At 26.9% G+C, this 18,220-nt stretch overlaps 1 protein-coding gene across 10 annotated transcripts in view; it reads left to right on the top strand.

Moving 5' to 3' along the window:
- The window catches only part of LOC129615582 (transcription factor Sox-2), a 163,026-nt gene extending 145,348 nt beyond the window's left edge, over positions 1 to 17,678 (top strand). For 8 of the 10 annotated variants that reach the window (XM_055530882.1, XM_055530890.1, XM_055530926.1 and 5 more), the window contains 3 exons: positions 5,333 to 5,977; positions 16,882 to 17,157; positions 17,211 to 17,678. The gene's annotated coding sequence lies outside the window, so the exon portion shown is untranslated. The remainder of the gene's footprint in view (positions 1 to 5,332; positions 5,978 to 16,881; positions 17,158 to 17,210) is intronic. The other 2 variants (XM_055530904.1, XM_055530915.1) reach the window with 1 other exon arrangement.
- The last annotated feature ends 542 nt before the right edge of the window (positions 17,679 to 18,220 follow it).

The following is an 18,220-nucleotide window of genomic DNA, read 5'->3' as shown; positions in this document are numbered from 1 at the left end:
ATGAATTTGATTGAATTGTTTGGTGTTCTCTCTTTCCATTCGAATTCGAATTTTGATAATTTCTTACGTGAAAAGATAGACCGAATCTGTGTCTAAGATCATTTTAAATAAATATAATAGTGAAAATGACTTTTCAGAAAATAACTTTTATATTCCGTTCAGTACTTTGATGGAAAACTGCTTATTACTTAAAATAGTCAGGAGATTGTATGTCATCTTCCGTCATTTATAGGCTCTATGTGGGTGGAACACGATTTTCTTACTATGAACTCGCATATAGGGAAAATGCTAGGATCAATTAAGTACATCAAATAAGGACATTGTATTATAATGAGAATACTATTATATCAAAATCATTTCACGTCTTCTCATTAGTCTATAGGTTGCTTCCCGATGGTAGGAACGGCGACCCTTCTTTTATTGCAACTACATTTAAATTACTTTCATTTCTTATAACATTCCAAATACTTATTTGCGTTTTCCCCTTATGGCTGATCACTGATGCAGGAGTAATGATCAAAAAGAACGTGTGCAATTAGCTCACAAATTTTTTAACATTCCTCTTTCTAATTAGCAGTTAAGGTTCGAATCCAAAATCTTTCGAATGTTGTGAGCATAAATTATCAAAATAAATTCCAATTATTTTGATAATTTCAGAATCCATGGCAATTGATGGCAAAATGTAACGTCCAATCAAAATGATCTTATTACCAATTTTAAATAATCGGTTGGAAAAATAATTAATTGGTAAAGCATCCGAAATAATTTCTTAAACATATACCCGTCCCCTACAAATATCTATAATTAATTGAAGTCATTATGTAATTTAACATAACAATTTTATACTCCCGAAAAAAAAGTTACTTATTTCTCATCATTTTATAGTTTCCATATTTTTATGGTAGAGTTGTAAATGCAGATTATAATCAAACATGAATTTTTTAATAAAAATAAAATTAATTAAGAAGATGAGAAGTAATAAATAAGTAATAATTTTAATATAACAAAAAAAAAATATTAAATATGAAAAAAAAAACTGGAGATTTTAAAAAACAATTGAATACTTTCAATTCTTAGAAATTCTGTTTTCAACATTTTCTGAATCACAAGGGCTTGTTAAATTTTATTTTTTATTATAATTTTTTTTTTATCCTTCATCCAGATAAACTAATAAAAATGGCATCAAATAACACCTGATTAATGCACTTAAAAATTATATAAAAAATGAATGGAATAAAGATGGAAACAGCACTCTATACTACGCATTTATGAGAGTCATTTATGCAAAAAGTGAAAAAAAATAAACCAAGACTATACGCTCCTCAATTCAATATTAAGTAACCAACAGCGTAACTAATATTTAAATGAAAACGAGAAACATTTCATGAATCAGAGGAGATACAAACATAATTATGGAAACATTTTTCATACTTTATCATCGAAATATACTTCATAATTTTTATCTTGATTAACTGACTGACCCACGGCCAATATTTATCTTTAGTAGCTACACAATTTTTTTTTTTTTTTTAATAATTTTTTTCGTCTTTTCTTTTCAAAGGAATCACTATATCTCTCTTGATTAACAATCTCTTCTCTCTATATACACTTCATATAATCATAATGTTATATAATATATACAATACTGTTATACAAAATTATATGTATCATTTATTTTAAAATATACATACATACATTAACTGTGATATTTACAAGAAATTTAAAAAAAAACACTGAAATCAAGATTTTTTCAATTTGATTTCATTTTATTTGCGGTAGTCAGATTTCTTGTAAAATAAGAACATTATTTTAACAATCACATTCAAAACGAAAAAATAAAATAAGAACAGCAAAAACGGGACCCCAATCATTGGTAATAATACCATGTACACTGCTCTCTTTATAGTATTGCAAAAATAATTCTGTTGTCCGGTAGCCATGATCAATGTAAACTACAATATTACACACTTGGAATATAACAGTTAATAAGTATTCATAATATAAAAGAATATTTCTCTTATTCGACTCTGAGTTACACAAAATAAAAAAAAAACAAAAGTTGCCTACATATATGCAATGGGTACTTACACTAAAGTACGAACGCATACATAAATCTACACAATCTCAATTTGTGAATTTAAATTTTATGATACCTTTTCAATTAAACGCATTAAAAATAATTTTCATACTTATATACTTGTGTTTAATGTGGATCTAAATTTAAACGGGTGATTTTGTAAACTTCTCCTTTTTAAATTTAAGGGAAAAAAACAGAAAAATTGCAAATCTACAAATCGGGCCACTGCTGCGTACAAGTCGTGCAGTATAATAAAAATTACACATTTAATATTTCTTTTCAAAACCGAAATCAGTAGAAAACGTTCCAGATTTCTTGTACACAGGAAAATAATGTGAAAACGTCAAATTGCGTGGCCCCGGCAGCTAATTGGTAGGTCAAAACCACGAATTTATTTTCCATACTCAGACGAGCAGTTCATTTTACAATAATGTTTATTAAGTATGTTATAATAAATTGAAGATTCTGTTCGGGTGCCAGCATCAAACTGAACCGATTTGGGATTTGGAAAACTATGAAAAATCACACATCAAATGACTGTAATAAAATCACCCAGTATGTTTATTTATAGCATGATTGCTGAATTTGGTTTCTTAATTGTTTAGTTGTTGGTTCTAATATAGGTAGATTTTTAAGTAGTAAACATGTTCTACCTATAAATACATATATATTTATCGAAGTTTACAAGTAAAAAGATATTATTGCAAAATTATACGAAGGTGATCAATTTTCTAGAATAAATCTTTAAGTGCTAACTACATGACAACAACAAAGTGTTCGCGGTATGAAACACATTAATTTTAGTATGATTTTTTTTTTTAATTTTTTATTTACTCTTATTCTTTTTTTCGTTTCCTTTATGTTTTATGAAAATATAAAAAGTTTACTCTGTTAATTATAGGATATTGTGCTAACATTTGATTTATTGTACGGAATGTACATGATTGATACACGTAATAAGTGCAGTTGAAAATTTACCCACGATTTACCCATGAATTATCCATTAATGGCGTTTTGTCAAATTAGTCATAATATTTGGCAAGTTCAAAAGATTTTGCTCTACTTTTTTTACTCAATACTTTTAATTTCAACTGATTACTAACGGTAAGCAATGGTCATAACACCCTTATAAAAGTACCATAAACCTAATATAAAGGTGCAAGAGAGAAAAAAGCGACGAAGAAGGGAAATTAAGTTAAAAGAAGCAAATTTTTATGAAAAAAAACAACAATGTGTTTTCTTAATATACACATATTCGCATACATATATACAAATATCATTTAATTTCATTCAGAGATTTCCAAAAAATAAAAAATATAAAAAAAGTTACAATAATAATAATCGAAAGTTGAAAAACATTGAATCAAACATTGGGTAACCGATGTAATCTACGGCAATTTTTATGATAAAAACATAACATGTATACCGTATGTATTTTAAATGTATATACTCGTAATATAGTGAACGATAGTAACACCACATGCGACGATATTTTGCAAATATTTTGTTCTCAGTAGCTGCCCTTTGCACTCGTTCTTTTTTTTTTTAAATAAATGTGGCAAGAAAGACACCTACATAATTGTATATAATGCATATTATAGTGTGTTCCTTATAAGATCTTGCATATTATATAGAAAAGAAAATGAGAGAAAAAATATTATAAATCGAAAGCGCAAATTTTTTTTTTGAAAATTAAAGATGCTACCATAAAAGTTATAAAATTTAAAGGTAAAAGTGCGTTGTATTAATTACGTAAAACAGTTCTGTAGTTGAATTGCGGAGCGTATTTTAAATAATATTAAATAAAATTAATTGAACGAACTATAAATATTAAAATGATTTTCGTTTTCTCTCTTTCATTCCTTTGGAGAATTTACGCATTCTACGCATTCCTGTTTTATTTGCCATCCCTGTTATATGTAATTTCGAGAGAAATAAGGTGCAGTACATACATAGCAAATGCAACTCTCATCTGGTGTCAACCAAACCATCTTCGGTTTACTCTGTTTTCGTTACGCTATGTTATTCTCTGAAAGTTGCGTCTTAGGAATGTGAATTATTATTGATTTCGAATTCTCAAAATCTTCTGAATATGTCAAAATGCGTCTATTTGTTCATTCAGAATATTACTGTCACTGAATGAATAAACGTAAACAATCTCAGAAAATGAACGTTACTTCCTTATTATATGCCCCAGGCAATCATAACCTCCAATACAATTTTAGTATAACCGGACTGACTAAAATGTAATTTGCAAAAATTATTAATGTAAAATTTCCTAAATTAATTGTATAACATAAATGGATACAATAATTTTACTCCAATCTCACATCTAAATTTGAAAAATAAGAAAACAAGGAAAATCGAGGAAAAAATATGAGACCCATTTTATGTTTTATAAATAATATCAGTTCAACTATGGTTTTAAATCTTAAATGCATTTTACGTTGATCTTTTAAAAATTTTATTTATTTTTTTTTTGGTTTTTTTTTATATCGTACTCGTATGTGTAATATTTACAAGAAAATTTCAATAGGCATTTAAAAAAAAAGGACGATTCAAATGAAATTCAGTTGCAAATAGCTACTGGGTAATAAAATATACAATATATTATGAATAATAAATATTGTAAATTATTTTAAATAAAAGGTAAATAAAGTACAATTTATAAATTTAATTTGTTTTTTTTTATATTTTTTTTCTTATTATTCATCTTTTAATGAAATACAACCTACGCGCGTATTGTACTACAGTACACATAAAAAAAATTACATAGGAAAATTATAATGTAAGTACCTTAAGTATAATAAAAAAGGAGTAGAAAAATTAATATGAAAAAACACTGATGATCTATGATTAAATTTGAAAGATAAAAGAAAATAAATAAATAAACAACCATTTTGACATATCAATATTTTTATAAGACAACTAACATATTATATAATAATCGAACAAAATGGCCCTTTTCTTAATTTATTCATTTACTTACATAATGTAATGACATTAAATATACAATCACATAATGTCATAGAATAGAGAGAGATTTCATTGACAATTCTTATAATTAATGAGAGCAATCATTATAAATTTGTTTTTGCTTTTAATTTATTTACAACTATTTTATATATAATTTTAGGATATTAAAATGAATACACGATTGTAATTTAATACATTTAAAATATTATTTAATATTTTTAATATTGATTTGAAATTATACAGCTAAACTATTTCTATACGCCATTTTATTTTTTTTAGGCGAATTATGGGATTGCAAAAATGTAATAATTATTATTACTCCAAATTACTCCGTAAGAGAAGATGAGAGGAATTCATAAAGGGATTGCTGTTATCAGATAATAAAAAAGTTAAGCCATCTACCGGTCATCAGCATGCTTGCTCTTCTCAGTTACTCCTATATGATAATGAGGCTAGTAAACAAACGTGCTATTGCGAGCGTATTATGATCAAAGTGCAGCTACATGTTTTGGATATTATGTCTCCTCCTATTAACACACTCTATTCGATATAAACACTAATAATAGTGCGCCTACTATAGTAACGTTGGTAATAATATGGACGGTGACACCAGTAAATTATAATAATGGCTGAGAATCCTATAGAGGCAAATGGGGGTTGTGTTGGGATTTACATTAGAAGTGGGTCAAGAAATTACATATTACGGTTGAGAAGAATCACGTGAAAATTGTCAGGGCATCTTTATAGGGGTCATTGCCGAATTGCGCCTGAAGGTTTTGTGAAAGTTGCAAGAAAATTTAGATTCACATTTTCGTAGAAATTGAAGCCTTGACCCACAATAGAAATAAGCTGTCGTACCATACCCCCTTATGGAACAGGAGCTATACACATTTGATTTTCGCAAGATATTCGAATTTATTAGAGGTATGAGACTCGATGGAAAGCTTAAGACGAAGGAAGTTGTTGTTTCATTAGAGTTTCAAAAAATGCTCAATTAAAAAATGAAGCGACTACACAATCATACTAAAAAATTGGCATAAATTTTCTCGATAAAACTACCATAAACACTTGCACGCTTACAATATGAAGATGAAAAATACATTTTTTTTTTTTTTTTTTTTGCAAATTACTTTTTAAGTACAATTTTTATGAGTATTATACATAAAGTACTTGTCTTATACTAATTTTATATCCTTATTTCATCTTTCCAAAATTTCTTTATTATTTTATACATTTATAACAAAGAAGACTAGCAACAGAATATTACAAATTATTAATCAAAATTTACCTAAAATTCTATTTTAAATCAGAATCATTAGGATTTCCGTTCCGCTCCCTTATACACAAACACAGCCTTCATAACTTGTATATACATAATATAATTCCAAAGAAACAATCAGCAGGGAAGGAAGTATTAAAAAATAAGAACAGGAAAACATTTATAAGAAAAAAAATTAACCGTATATGAGAAATCCTTGAATTTGTTTCTCACTTTTTTTTCAAAAATTATTTAATGTCGAACATTTATCATCACCGTTTATAAATTATTATTCATTTAAATGAGCGACATAAGAAAAAAAGGTGTTTAAAAAAAATAAAAACAATCCAAAAAAAAAAACATGTTTTGTCCCCATTCTTACTTTTAGGCAACACGTAAAAATTGTTTGCATGTGAATCCCAAAACCATATAAAAAATTAAGAACTGATTATAAGAAATAAGGAGAGAGAGAGAGAGATCTTTAAGAAACTTTAAGAAATTCGGTTCTTCATTTTTTTTAATATTACAAGTATTTGGTGTCATATCTCGCGTGCCGAAAACAATTTTCTTCTACTATACCAAAAACAAAAACATAAGAACAAAATTTATAGATACAAAACATAACACCGTAATATATACGTGCCGGCGTTTGATGTTCTATACTTTTTAAATCTCAAACATTTTACATACTAGTTCATATAGCTAGTATACTACATATATTGTATCAAAGGAAATGCGGATGAGAAAGAAACGAGTTGTATTGTAAATAGTATATGCATGTGCACATATTTCTCTGAATTTATGTCAAAATTTCAACATATCTCAAAATTTTTGACATCTGTCAAAATCTTGACGGTTTCCAAAAATTGTACACGCAAAATTTAGTGTCCTCAGAACGCCTGCCCCAATGGCAATATCCCAGTGGCAATACCCAAATGCCAATACCCCAATGCCAATGCCCCAATGAATATACTCCAACGGTAATGCCCTAACAAAGTGGCATTAATATTCTAATCAAAATTTTCTACAAAACTTTTATTAATCATTTTACATCACTCCTCTACAACCGTCATTGTCATCTATAATACTTAATAACTATTAAATTAAAAAGAAAAACATAGTACGATAATTTAAGGTGTGATCGTAATTTTAACAGCATCCCATCTATATATGCATATAATGAACGCGTGTTATATTTACATTTATATGCATACAAATATATACATATAAGCACATACAAACAGCGGCTTATTCAGAGGCTCATTTTGTGGCCCATTAGAAATGCAATAAAGATGCCCTAAAAAAGTATAACCAAAAAAAAAACATTTTTTTTTTAAAATATTGTTTTTAAATACATGTTATATCGTCAAGATGCACAGTGTGATGATCATCATTGATCGCACCACTTAAGCCATCACAGCGCTTATAAGATCCCAAAATAAAAATATGTAAGAAGTATATGGAAAGTGAAAAAATAAAAAAAATAACACGAGAAAATTTTACGATAACAAAGTTAGTTAAAACTTATTTTAAATACAACACTCTTATGTACCTAAAACATACGCACTACATTCATATTTAACACTGCATACAAACACTAACATTTAGATATAGGTTTTAAATATGATACAACTTAAAAAGATTTTTCTAAAAATCTTGTTGTTTTCAAGTTTTAATCCCAAAATAACAAAATGTATAGATGAAAAAAGTATATGTGATTTCAAACGGTTGTAAATTATGCTCTCAACATGCAGTTAATTGGTGAATGAAATGTAAAAAAAAAAAAATCGGGCATCTTTAATGTTATTTTGTTGCCCCTTTTGAAACTTTCTAACTTAACATTTATTTTATTATAATTTTCTTGTTTTCTCCACAAAAAAAACATAAACAGCACAAAAATTCTTTTTTTTGGATAAAGTTAACGAGTGTATATTAAAGATGACCAAATTTTTAATTTTTCAGTATAGTTTGAAGATGTACCAATGTCATACACATCTATACAAATATAAACCCATATGCATCTATAATAAAAATTAATGCGTTATATGGGGAATTTTAGGTTTTAGTGCAACCTAATAGCTATAAAGATATCAGAATTTCGAAATTCTATTTATGTTATGCATTAATAAGTATACTGCATATATTTTGTTATACATTGGTAACCTGTTATTTTGTTCTATATTTTTGAAATTTTCTGAAGTCGAATATTGTACATGTATGCACATATAAGATTTACATTAAAATGTAATAAATTTTTTCTATATAAATTATGTTGAATATTTTTTGAACTCATTAATAACCCCATACAGTTTCTTTGTAATTATAAGATGATCCCATTGAGAAATATACCAAAATATTTATTTGTTTATTTTTTTTTAACTGTTAAAAATATGAATTAGGAAAGGATCTTAAATAGATTTATTATTATTTACCTTATATTTTTAGCTAGATACTTGAAAACTTAGTTTTTGATCTGATTAAAAATTTAAAAAATTCATTCTTAAGGAATAGTAGTTAACTGCAGGACAATTTCCAGTACTCATACTCGTTAAAATTATTAATATCAATTTTAAATCAAAAGTACACTATTTGAATTATCTATTACTTATAGCTCGGATTGAATATTTTTTCAATGTAATCTTGATTTGCTTGCTTTTTGTTTTTGGGCGAAAAATGGTCGCAATTTCAGATCTGACGATTACCCACAACGAAAATTTTATGCACACCATTCTACTCTCTGCTTTATAAGACAATGTAAGTGATTCACATTTATCTAAACCGTTATATAGTAGCTTTGTTATATTTATTCTCATTATTTTTCAAAAAGAATGTTAGTTTGCAAAGTGTGTGTACATAGTTGTATTTCATAATTTCATGATTCAATATTTTTGTTGTGACTTAACTGAAGATGGTATTTTATTAAATTCTTTAACGTACTCGCTATATATGTTGAGATTACTGCTTCTTGTTCTAAAATCATCTGCTTGTCTAGTATTGTAATTATTCACTTGAGTTCCTTGGAATAGAGTGGAGTTGCTAATTATATGTTTGTTGTTGTTTATGATGCTAAAGTAAATTAGATCGTTTTACTGCGGTTGGCAACTCATTAGAACCTTGTTTATATACCTCATTTTTTTTCTACATTTTTTGGCGGCAGTATCTTTATGCAAACTGAGGTCTTTATCTAGTATTATGGCTATTTACTTGTACCTATTAACCTTTTCTGTTTTAATATCAATTAGATTTCAGACTTAGGTTTATTTGATCTGGTCCTTTTGTTAATATATATTTTAAATTCAATCCATATTCCATTAAAGTAAACATTAAATAATTTTATAATCATTTTCAGAATACACAATAGTTAAATAATCCGCATACAATATTTACTTCTAACATTTAAGACAAACCTTAACGTTAACTCTATTGTAGCATTTATACATTTATTGAATATGCCAGTCAAGTATATGATCTCATTTAGACAGATTCACTTGTATTATACTGAGTCAATTATAAAGCGTTCTCTCCGCCTTGCGCTAGTTCATTTCCCTTGAGATGATCCTATACGCTTACCTAGTTAAGGCAGTATTTATTTAATACAGTTAGAAAGTTTGAACTTTTATGTATAACACGGTAATATGGCTTAACAACAATAGTTCTTAGTGCACGAATTCAAGTAGTTCGGGATAACAACACCTAGAAATAAACAAACTATTAGAGGATCTTAAAAAAATATTAAATTACTTTAAACTTCATTAATTCTTAAATTTCAACTTATTTCTGAAAATCCTTTCCAAATACCAACAAGGGTCACAAATATTTAAACTGCGTACGTAGTAAGCGGTAATTTTCAATATTATTTAAAGGATCTGCTACTTGAATTATCTTCGATATTCTTTAGGAACCTCATACCTAATTAAATTTAAAAAAAATTAAAATTAGTTTTCATTCTATCCAGAGCAAAAAAAATGTATTTTTCGTTGAAAAATTTTTTGGTTTTTTTTTTTAATTACTTTTTATGAAAAACTAATAAACCAAATGAAAACTCCAATTGTTTTAAATCATAAATTTGTAAAAAATAAAACATAATCTTAAAAATAAAGGTTGAACTGCATTAGTTTTACTTGAAAAATTTTTGATTAGATATTTTATTTTTTTCTCTCATATAGCTCTGCTAATACATAAATTTTTGATTGATCATTGCTTTGAACTGCGTTAAATCTTAACTTCATTTATTTTGTTAAATTATTGAGAAAACACCCATGGACGAAAAGAATAAGTAAAAAAAACAAAAATTTAGGTACACAAAATCAATAACATAAAATTTCCATCATCATCACGTTCATCAACATCACCATCACTTGCTATGGACAAAAAAAACACGAAAAAAAAATTAACTAAATAAAATGTGTAGTTCTTTTTGCAAACATTAAGATATTCGAGAATTGTAGATTTTAGATTTCAAGAACGGGAGGGCAATGCACCTCGAACCATTATTAGTACAAGCCCGAGACCTATTTTTCCAATAAATCCAAACACCTTGTGAGAGTCAATTCCGGTTAGCTCGTCCCACTCAAAGTCACTCAAAAATTCTCTTTTTCTAACCAGATCTCCACACTCCAGATGAAAGTGAATCGAGATATATTGCAAGGTAAATTCACCATTACTTACAAGTACAGAATTTGAATTTTAATATTATCCTCTCATAAAGCTTAGGTAAGATCGAAACTGTGATTGTTATTTTAAAAAACATGTTGTGGCTGAATTTGTTTTATACGTCATATTCTGAAAAGCATCCAAGGAAAGGGCATATTTAACTGTAAAGATTTCCTGAATCGAATTTTTCTTAATTTAACAAATATTTTACCCATATATTCTCGATAAATACTGGTGACTTCTGCGGCATAGCCATTATATTTTGCAAATTTACTTCCAAGAACAAGTTCAAAGTTACTTTTCAACGGCTGCCATACAACCATCTCATTTCTCAACTTCAAAACGTCTTCTCAAATTCAATATACCTTCTTAATGACAATTAGCAAATGCATATACAAGTACATAAATAATTTTAAATAAATAAAATATATACATATGTATACAAAATATATTTACTAACGATATAAAGTACAACGTAACAAGCATATAAAATTGTAAATAAAAACATATTTATTTATTTTTTAAAAACACATACTTACGCATCAAGAAATGTACAAGGTGGAAACTTGAAAACCCAATTAAGAAAGTTAATTTGTTAAGCCCTCTTTTTCTACCTATATAAAAACGTGTAATACTTTAGCCATGATGAATATTATGCGGACCTTGACGATTTTATAACGATGATGGTGATGCTGATAATGATATTTTTATTGGATAAACAACACTGATTACATATCATTTTGACTACATTTTAACAGATTTATAATTAAATCATTATTTAACAAGTAAATCTATTTGCAGTTAACTATAGTTAGCGTATATAAATTATATATTAAGTTGTTCGTTGCGCTTAATTAATATATAGGAATGATTAAGATGAAAAAAAATTCCCGATGGTTTAAAAATTTAATTTAAAGATATTGTAAATTCTGAGGCTACATATAACAGCTTAGGTGTTGGATTACTTTCAATTTTATTGTTAAAAAATTTTTTAATATAAATTTTAAAATTTTTTTAACATTGTAGCCGCATAGTACTCAATTGGTGCAATCAATAGCTGATTATTTTTGTATTGCCAATGAGAGTGCATTTTTCTGTGTTTAAAAGAAGGTGCAAATGAATTTAAAAATAAATTCCTATATCTTTTCTAAAATAATATTTTAAAAAGTACACAAAAATATTTTTGGAGTACAGGCTGCAATAAATCTATCCATTCAGAAATTAATGCTATCGTGTAAAAAGATTGCAACACCCGTATATGAACTATACGAACACATTACCAAAACCATAGGCACTTACTTCAAAATTACCATTTCAACTTTTAAATAGCAAAGTGATTTTCATAATAATTACTAACTACTAATCAAAGATAGTTTTCCAAAATTCCTATAACGTTGCTATTGAAACTAAATTTAAAAATATTTTTATTACATTTTGAATTGAAGAACGATTAAAAATTAATTAATGCATATACCTTGTAAAAGTAATAATTTATGGACTTAACATATAATTAGGCGTTTGTATTGATTTCATTAAAGTAGTGGTAAAAGAGAAAACATTATTGAAAACATGTTTTAGAGAGTGAACATGTGTGAGAAGAAAAAGCATAATATTATGAAAATTTGACAAATTAATTGTCATACTTAAATTTAATTATAAATCAAATTAAATTAATTTGTTTTCAATATTTTGAATGTCAAAATTAAAATAAACATAAAAAGTTTAAAAGCAACACTAATCCAAATTTACAAGTAAACAAAATTAAATGCTTGTTCGCAATTTTCACAAAAAAAATTTAGAATGGTTTTCGTAAAAATTACAAAAAAAGAATCACACAACAAAACACTATCAGCCGAAGTTAAACACGTAATAAATGATTCGCCTACCGCTAAGGCAATTTTGCAAAATAATAAATAAGAACATTAAAAATTTAGCAGAAGTATCCTGGACGAAGACTCGCATGTGAAGGGTTACAAGGGCGCAAGTATTATTAACACTATTAATTAATAATAGAACGGATCTTAGTACATCAGCGATCTTGTTGACGAAGCGTGGCTTCTTGAATAGGTCGACAGATTGTTAGTAAGTGTCACATTATCTTTTTGTAAGTACATTGTGGCGATGGAAGACGTGAAATACGTTTTCTGTGAAAACTATGTCTGTATACTCTATGTTTCAGTAAACTTTTTCCCATCATTTATGTTATCATCAAACTTTTTGCATTATTACTACACTTCTGTGTTGAATTGTTGACCTATGGTTATAGGTCATCATTTATAAACAAAACTTCATAATATTAATAAAAATAATTTACATACATATGTATTTGTATAGAAAACAACTATAGATATCTTCCATGTGTAGCTTCACAATACTAATATTTAACTATAGTAGATTTACATGCATCCATATTATATGTAATATATTTTGGTTCTGAAGAGTGTATATGACACATATTCTAATTTATAGTTGAATAACTAACCAGTCCAGCGAATTTTGTTTTTATTTCATTCGAAAATATGCTCGGACGCATAATATAAATATTTAATTTCTCTTTCAAATTAACAAAATCCAATAAATAACATTGAACCAGAAAATAAAAAAAAAAAACGTAAATTTTAATCATCGAATTTTTTCGTGGATATGTTCATATGCCGCACAAGCATTTTTATATAAACAAGAAGAGGCAAGACAAAAAAAAATACAATATGAAAAGAAATTAATATTTTTTTAATTCACGTAATTTTACACCTGTGTTATAACTGAATCTGACTACAACTTAATTTTTCTCTACCAATTTATTATTATGTTCGAATTCACCAAAACCTCCTCATTCTATACCATCCTCCTTTTGCTCTTCAACTTCTTTAAATGTTTTATCTATTTGTTAGTTTTTTTTTTTTAATTTTATATATTTACTTTAAAAAGACATCTTCTAAAATATGTTTTTCGTTACTATTTCCTATAAAACATTCAATTTCCCTGGTTTCAATAATAAGAATAACTAAATTCTTAACTATATAAGCATAATAATATAGTTAATCTAATAAATTTTTTTTTTTAGACAGAAAATATTATAGAGAAACTAAAATAGAAATTGTACAAGGAAAATAACACTAAAGTTATAACTGCTAATGATCCCCTAATAAATCTTTAAAAGGTGAGATATTGACCTTTATTCCAATCCAAAATCTACATAGGTACATACATGCTTGTAGATAGAAGAAAAAAAAAACGTAAAGAGATGTTTTACCACCTCCAAAATAGTCGATTATAGACGCAGATATAGAGGAAGAAAAAGAAATGCGTTAAAAAATAAAAAACAAACAATAATAAATACACAACAATAAAAAGGCAAATTCATTAATAAATCGTAACTCACAAACTATAATACTTAGACCTCAGTAGTAGAAGAAGATGTTATGAGTATAAGTTACATATTATTATCATACACCTATATGTCTAAATATAACGTGCATGTACAGAGTGTATTCTTCCATTGTCAGTTCAAAACAGAAATGAAAGTCTTTAAAAACCGTTCGAGGATTGAAAATCCTATTAAACGCAATTTAATTAATTTTTCATGTAATTGTGAATAAGCTGTAATAAAAAATTAGTAATTCTACTTATTCAAGACAAAAAATGACCGCAAAGTATTGAAAACTTTACTGTTTTGATATAAATTTTTTAACTGGCGCCCGACAGTGGGTCGGGCAGCTATAATAAAAAGTTAGCAGTTCTTCTTATTCAAGAAGAACAGTAAATTATTCAAAAATCTTCATAGACAGTACAAATTTTATTAACTGGCGCCCCACAGTGGAGAGAGCAGTTTAAATTTAAACTGATACAAATTACATTAAAATTAAAAATAAATTTAATTAAAGCTTTTTTACTTCTGATTAAAAATGCAACTATACTTACGAAATCATTTCACCAAAGCCATCAGAAGACATTCGCAATCCATCAACATGGTTAATCATATTTAGTTGTGCGATCAACACATAGACAACCTGTTATAAGGAAATCAATATTTAAGACAAAATTGAAAATAAAAAAATATTCAAAATATTTATTAAAAATTTACCACTTTATTTACTTTTATTTCACACTTTCTACAAACACAAGCCAACCGTTATGCCAATGAACAATAGTGTAGGTACTCAGTTTTGTCGATTTTACTTAGACGTATGGTCGGCCATAAACCGATAGGATATGCTAATCTTGGGATAAAAAAAAAATTTTTTTTCTTTAATAAAAGATTTATGCTTAAGAATTAGAGAAGAAAAGATAAGAAAAACAACATAATTTTTTTTTTTAATTTTTGAGATTTACATTCGTATATCCACACTCTAGAGCAGTGGTCGGCAAACTTTTTTGGTCGTGGGTAAAATTGGTCAAAAATCAGATTTTTTTAAACTCATAGCGGGTCAGCGGCAATTTTATAAAAAAGCAATTAAAAAGAATAGTTAAACGAAAAGTTAATTCATTTATTATATATTAAAATAAATAGAAACATAACAGAAATAAATTCAATACACATATAATAAAAATAAATCAAAAAATAACAAAACCAATATTTAATATTATAAGTTCAAAATCAGTGACTTCCATGATGCTGTGCTGTTGCAGTTAATTTGGACAAGTTTGGTTCATATGTTGATACCTTAAGTCGGACACATTCATCAGAATGCTCCGTAGTCAAACTACTCCTGTTTTTATTTAATTACTCCTGTTTTTATTCATTTGTGAAAATGTTTGTTCACAATTATAACTTGATCCAAATGCAGATAAAAGAGCAAATGCAACTTTTTTTAGGCATGTAAACTTTGTTGGAAGAGATGCCCAGCATGTGGATATTATATCAAGATGATTTACTGAGAATTAACTTGCAATAAAAATTTTAATATTTGTTAAAGATTTTTGCTATTATGTATTTGTTTTATATACTTACTCAAGGCAGACAAATAAAAAAAATAATTTGTTTTTGAATCACACAAATTTTCAAACTAAAGAAATGTGAAAAAAGCAATTGAAACTTAGCACTCAATGTATTTTAATTTTCTTCTTTTTTTGTTTTGAGCATAGCAACATAAAAGTTATCACGGCTACTACGAATTTAAAAATTCAAAAATCATAATTTGTCAATAAATGGTTTGGAAAATAAAAAATTCTTTAATTTCGTTCAATTTTTTGTTATTTTTCTTACATAGATTTGGAAAGTTACTTTAAAAACTCGAAGCGGGTAACGTAAAATCATGCTTCGGGTCACTCCGTGACCCGCGGGTCATAGTTTGCCGGGTGCTGCTCTAGAGTACATTTATATTTTTTTTAAACATATTTATTGGAAATTATTATGAACTGGCATCATAATCTATCGTGACATTATAATCAATAAATTGTAAAATGAATATTTTTATTAAAAATATTATTAAAATTTACACACCTCCTATATATTATGTATGTTATAATATTGTATACGAGTATTATATACGAATATTATGTGCAATATGAATATGAAAATATTATCCACATAAAAACAAAATGTAATATATAAATTTTTGTATAATAGAAATTTGTCAACTCTATCAATATTAAATGGGGGAAAAATAAGAAAAAACAAAATTATAATTTATTATTTATCAGATTAAAGAAAAAAAATATATTAGTAATTTATTACATTTAGCAATACTCCGGTACATTGAGTCGATTTGACTGATTAAATTTGAAATATTTTGAAAATTGCTAGAAATTATTCAAAATTACAGAGTTATTATTACAATTGAGTAGAAATATTAAAATTTTTATTTTAATCAATTACTTATTTCAATATTTCATTCTTACAATTTAAAATGGAAAACCTATAATGGAGAATGTAAAAACAATATTTTTATATAAAAAAATCTTACTTTCCTTGTAGTTGGAGGAAGCCTTCAGTCGAACGCATTCACTTTTAAACTGATTGATTTTATCTGGTTGGCAGTGACGAAGGAGAAGTCTACTACGTACGTGTAATTCACCTTTAAAATCCCTCCGGTTTAACAAACCACTGGGGTCAAGTATAACGAACCACAATAAATAATGTTCTGTACTAGATATCGGCACGGAAATATATACTGCACTGGGTAACACCACTCGAATATATCGACATATATTAGTGAAGTAGTTCAACTTTGCGTCTGAATTCCAGAACATGGTACGTTTTGAGGAAGCTGTAAGAAAAATTTAATTTGTTTTATATTTTTACAGGTGGGTAAGGAACCGTTGTGTTCCAGCAACAGCAAAATTTAATTTACTTAGCGCAATTATGATGATTCAACAGAGCGGCATTGGTGCAGTATCATTATCTAGTTAGTCATCATGCGAAGATTGCTAGCGATTTCTGTAGAGACTATCATTAGAAGAAAGAGGAGAAGGAAGTCATCCATTCTTTTGTTTTTTGCACTGAGTCGAAGTTTGTTGGGATCATGCTTCTTTTATGAAATAGCGAATTCGATTAACATAAGAACGGCGGGGGTTGTATAGAATCCGGTGATATTAAATGCTACCCGGAACATTTCGTTGTCTTTAATAACAAATATTCTTTACTGTTATTGGTTGTTTTGTATAAACTAAATTTTTACACTTTAATAATCATGTTACACCAATTTCACAATTTTAACGATTTATAAGTAAAAAAATACATTATGTAGATGCAATATACAAACACAACAGCAATATTATTGATCAAATTATTAAAAATTAGTAATAAATTTTCTTAAAACCACAGAGGTTTTTTTATAATTCAAATATAAAATATTTGAATTATAAAAACCTCCGCACAAAAATATTTCATTCAATATTTTCTCTTAATATAACAGTTTTTTTCACTCTCCCTCTCACTCTGTCTCTCTTAAGCAATTTCAATTAATTAAAATGTCACCTCAAATTATAAATTGCAATAAAATTTAAATTATTATTTAAATTATATATACAAAGGAGATAGCAAGAAAGATATTGAAAGATATTTTTTTTATATTATTAATTTAGAAAATCCCCCTTTTCAAATATATATATACATACATATATCAACTTTTCCTACCTACATTATGTGTGGTTTAAGCTACGCATATAACAAACTTCTATCGTTCACATTCTAAAATATTAGTCGAGTTTGGTGTAGTGTAATATGCGGGCGAAAATAAATGATCACAAATACCTTTCTAGTTATGTAAGTATACCTGCAACCTTACTCCTATACCTTCTTATACTATACTATT

The sequence above is a fragment of the Condylostylus longicornis genome, unplaced genomic scaffold, assembly GCF_029603195.1.
Source record: "Condylostylus longicornis isolate FDR11 unplaced genomic scaffold, ASM2960319v2 ptg000005l, whole genome shotgun sequence".
NCBI lineage: Eukaryota > Metazoa > Arthropoda > Insecta > Diptera > Dolichopodidae > Condylostylus > Condylostylus longicornis.
The sequence above is the reverse complement of the archived record's forward strand: the minus strand, read 5'-3'. Positions and strand labels throughout refer to the sequence as shown.